Source organism: Nicotiana sylvestris, chromosome 1 (assembly GCF_000393655.2).
Source record: "Nicotiana sylvestris chromosome 1, ASM39365v2, whole genome shotgun sequence".
Lineage (NCBI taxonomy): Eukaryota > Viridiplantae > Streptophyta > Magnoliopsida > Solanales > Solanaceae > Nicotiana > Nicotiana sylvestris.
In genome coordinates this window covers 15,272,482-15,277,520 of record NC_091057.1, presented here as the reverse complement: position 1 = coordinate 15,277,520, position 5,039 = coordinate 15,272,482, and the positions used below count along the sequence as shown (strand labels likewise).

Genomic DNA, 5,039 nt, shown 5'->3' with positions numbered 1-5,039 from the left:
TAATCTTGTTAGAGTATGCTAATGTGAGAAGGCCCTTTATGCTGATATTAATCTTCACTTGTCATTAATTACAAGTTTTCTCCCACTGCAAACTTTGGTCTTTGTCAGGTATGTTTCGATAATTCTTTTCTAATCTCACTTGACACGTTATATCCCAAAATCTTACATAAATATTTCAAACAAAGAAAGATTTGATAACCAAAATTTAGTTGATTTCAAAGTCCTAAATTTTAGAATATAACTTAAATTACAATTTTGTTACATGCAAAATCTATTTTTAAAGAGTAAAAAAGATAACAATATTTCGCTAAAGGCCTTCGTGCTTTTAATATAGTATAGATTAGTCTCAATATAATAGTATTGAAAGACACTAATAAAAATTACTCTCGTCGTTTCAATTGATATGAACCAATTTAATTGAGTACAAAGTTTAATAAAACAAAAGAAGACTTTTGAAATCCGTGGTCTTTTGAAACTTGTAGTTTTAACTTTCAAACCTGAACATTTGAGCAGCAGTCGAAGTTAAACTGTTTCCAAATTTAGAAAAAACGGATTAAAACGGAAACAGGTTCAAAAAGCTGAAACGGAGGAATTACCACTTAGTGAAAATTAATATGACGAGAGTTTGTTGAACTTGCAGGAGTTTTCTACTTTATATACGGAAGATGTCTGACAAGAGTTTGGAGAGTCGGCCCTGCTTTGTGGCTGAGCAAACTAAATATCTGCCGACTCAACATAGCAATCTTATGAATGACGAGGAGATAGTTGGTTTTGAGAATGACACAAAAAGAATAATTAAGTATCTGACACGAGGGACAAATGAGTTAGATGTCATCCCAATTGTTGGGATGGGGGGACAAGGTAAAACAACTTTTGCTAGAAAGTTGTATAACAATGACAGCATTATTTACCATTTTAATGTTCGAGCATGGTGCATCATTTCCCAAACATATAATCGACAAGAGTTATTACAAGAGATTTTCAATCAAGTTACTGGTTCCAAGGGCAAGGGCAAGGTAGATGAGGTTGGCGAACTTGCTGACATATTGAGGAAAAGATTAATTGGCAGAAGATATCTGATTGTCTTGGATGATATGTGGGAAATTAAAGCATGGGAAGATTTAAGATTATCCTTCCCAAATGGTGAAACAGGAAGTAGAATAATAGTAACAACCCGACTTGAGGAAGTAGGTAAGCAGGTCAAGTATGATACTGATCCTTATTCTCTCCCATTCCTCACACGCGATGAGAGTCTAAAGTTGTTGCAGAAAAAAGTGTTTCAAAAGGAAGCTTGCCCACCTGAACTACAAGATGTCAGCCTAGCAGTTGCAAAAAGATGCAAAGGACTGCCTTTAGTGATTATCTTGGTAGCTGGAATAATCAAAAGGAAGAAAATGGAAGAATCTTGGTGGCATGAGGTTAAAAGTGCTCTACTTTCATATCTAGGTGAGGCTGAAGGATATAGTCTTTCAACTATGCAGTTAAGTTATGATAATTTAACCGATTCTTTAAAACCTTGCCTCCTTTATATGGGGATGTTTCCTGAGGACGCGAGAATTCCAGTTTCTAAATTGATAAGTTTATGGATAGCGGAAGGTTTCGTGCAGAACATTGAGTCGGAGAGATTAAAGGAAGAGGCAGCTGAAAGTTACTTGATGGATCTCATTAGCAGTAATGTGGTGATGGTTTCAAGGAGAGGATATAACGGTAAAGTCAAATACTGCCAGGTTCATGATGTCGTACTTCACTTTTGCTTGGAGAAAAGCAGAGAAGAAAAATTTATGTTGGCAGTGAAGGGGAATTATAGCGACTTTCAGCTTTCTCATTGGAAGGAAACTCTACTGAGAATCAATGTCACTGATGAAGTTTCCGCGTTTGAATTGCTCACACCGGAGCCTTTCCATCAACATTTAAGGTCACTGATAACAAATGATGGAGGAGAATATTTAGTACGGAATCCCTTCCCTCAGATTAGTAAACTGGGATTTCTTAAGGTGTTGGATTTGAGTTCTCATGAAGTGGTTCCTTTGTCGTCAGCTACATTGCATCCACTAATTTATCTGAAGTACCTCGCAGTTAGGACAGATCAATTTGATTTCCATCCGGAATCACATCTACGCCATCTTGAAACTTTAATTGTTATTGCTTTCAAGAGCACAGTGTTACTCCCGATTTTCTGGAAAATGGAAAAGTTAAGGCATGTTTATATTAGTGATGCTGTTTTTGATTTGGAAAACAATAAGCAGGGGATCTTTGAAGAATCCTCAAAATTGGAAAATTTGAGGATATTAAGGAATGTTCGTTGTCCAATTTATGGTGGTGAATGCATGGATGTCTTATTACGGAGGTGTCCTAACGTTCAAAAACTTAGGCTCACTATCTCTAGCAATGAACGTACAGCAGAGATTTGTACTTCCAATCCCAAACTAGGGAGATTTACTCAGCTGCAATCACTTGACCTTTCCTTTGTGGGTAGAAGATATAGTATACCTGGGTTACACTTTCCTTCAAACCTAAACAAGTTGAAACTTGAAGGGCCTCATATAGTAAGTGCAGCTCCCTTGGTTGCGGGACTACGAAATCTAGAGTATCTCAAATTACAGGATTGGGGAATTAAGTCGGAAGAGTGGTGCCTCAAAGATATCAAGTTCAATAAACTTAAGTTGTTGAAACTGGTGTCGTTAGGTATCTCAAGGTTGGATGACCCAGAGGAATCTTTTCCTAAGCTTGAGGAGATTCCCCCTAACTTTGCAGATATTGAAACAGATTAAGCTGATTGGGCGCAGGCCACAAACTCTGGAGCCTTCAGCTGTGAAACTTAAGGAAGACATCGAAGAGATTGAAGGATGCAGCCGTCTTAACCTCATTATGGACGTAAGTAGAAACAAACTCCTCCGTGCTGTAATTTTGATTATCAACGTGCATCTAATGTACAAACAATATGTCCGATACAGGTTTGGATCAGTATGCAACATAGCTGGCAGCTACGACTTCACGCACACACTCGTCTACACAACATGGTATTGTTTCAGTTTTTTCTTGTTCCTTCTTTTAAGAAAAAAATAAATTAGATTCTTGCTTTCTCTAATTGCTCCATGTCGTCATGCTAACGAGGATGTTTTTGAATTTGACAATTGCTTAGAGAACTGCAGCAAAAACACAAGCAGAGTAGACGGAGTTCTTAGCTAATTGTTGTAGTCATATATGCTCATGCTGGGGTCTATTATGCAGCTAGCAAAAATCCACATTCTCTTATGTTGTAACACCACTACAGATTGCTAAGTTTGTTTCACTCCATGTCTTATACATAATGTAAACTTTCCTGGTTTTTCCTCTCAACTCCTTCGGAAATTGTAGGAGAAAAACTCAGTCTTTTCTCGCAATCTTGGACATGAAGCATCAGTGTATGTTATTTCAATTGATTGATTCATTGATCGTCTCTAAAACCAAAAAGGTTACTAAACAGATTTTGTTGTTTTATTGGTTTTGATTTTGTGAATATTTAGGATTAATGTGTAGAGTGTTGGAGAGGGAGTAACATAACTTGCTCTAGGAGTCCATGTTCTTCGTGAGGTGTCCTTCAAGAGAATATCCTATTGACAATTTATGGTAATTCTAACCATTAGGAATTATCCAATGAGTCGGTTCAATGATCATATCTCTATATGCATCATCTATCTATGTGATTCAGTTAATGAGATCAACTAATCTTTATCCCATAAAGACAATCACATAAATATTGATCTAACCGGATTACTAATGTCCAAATTAATAATCCTACGATCAAGAACAAATTTTGATTAAATTGTAAGAGACTTTGCTTTCATTATCATGATCTTTATCACGATGACAAATCTCAAAATTTAATCAAGGACCTTATCAAATTTATCAAATAATTAATAATAACTATGATAAAAAAATGCCATATATTTTTATATCAAATAACGTTAACAAAAATATGTTCAAATCATCAAATATGAGATTGAATCTAGGGCATATTTACTATATCCCTAACAGATGTTCCCTGAGATTCTTAAACAAGTTATAGGCAATTTTGGATGATATCAAATATGATGATATGCCTGACAAGTTATGCAAGAGTCTAATGCGCAAGAGGTACCTCATTGTATTAGATGATATATAGGAAGTTAAGGCATGGGAAGAGTTGCGATTATCTTTCCCAGATTGTGAAAATGGAAGCAGAACAGTTCTAACAACTCGTGATAAAGAAGTGGCTACGCAGCTTAAGCATCACAGTAATCCATATTTACTTCGATTTCTCACAGTGGATGAGAGCTGGAAATTACTTCAGAAGAAAGTATTTCAAGGAGACATCTGTCCCCCAGAGCTACTCCAAGTAGGATTGCAAGTTGCCAAAAGCGGTAAAGGATTACCACTTGTGATTGTCTTGATTGCTGGTATTATTGCAAAGAAAAGGCAAGCCTCTTTGTGGCTTGAGGCTGCAAACGATCTAAGTTACCATGTTTTGGAAGAGCAAGGCATGAAGATTATAGAATCAAGTTATGACCATTTGGAAGACCATTTAAAGCCTTGCCTTCTTTACATGGGATTGTTTCCAGAAGACTACAAATATTTAGTGTCGTCCGACTTGTTGAAGTTGTGGATAGCCGAAAATTTTGTGCAGGACATGGACACAGAGAACATGGAGGAAGCATGTAAAATTTGCTTGAATGATCTAGCGAACAGAAGCCTAGTGTTAGTTACTAAAAAGAGATTCAATGGTGAGATAAAGTACGTCATTATTCATGATCTAGTGCGTGAGTTTTGCTTGAAAAAAACTTACAGAAGAAAAGTTTGTGCAGCACATAGTCCCGTACAATCCATACCATTACCAACCTGTAGGTGCAAAGGAACATTGGTTATGCATGTATGTTCATGACAATCTTGTCGAACAATTGGTGCAGTACGAATATTCATTGGATAAGGTTCCAATGCTGGCGAACTTGAAGGAAGGTGCTCAATTTCATAGGACCCTTGAGTTCATTGCTCATCCAAAATACTATGCATGGGACCAGATA

General features: G+C 36.7%; 1 pseudogene; it reads left to right on the top strand.

Moving 5' to 3' along the window:
* On the top strand, positions 1-3,430 carry LOC104245152 (late blight resistance protein R1-A-like; annotated as a pseudogene).
* The last annotated feature ends 1,609 nt before the right edge of the window (positions 3,431-5,039 follow it).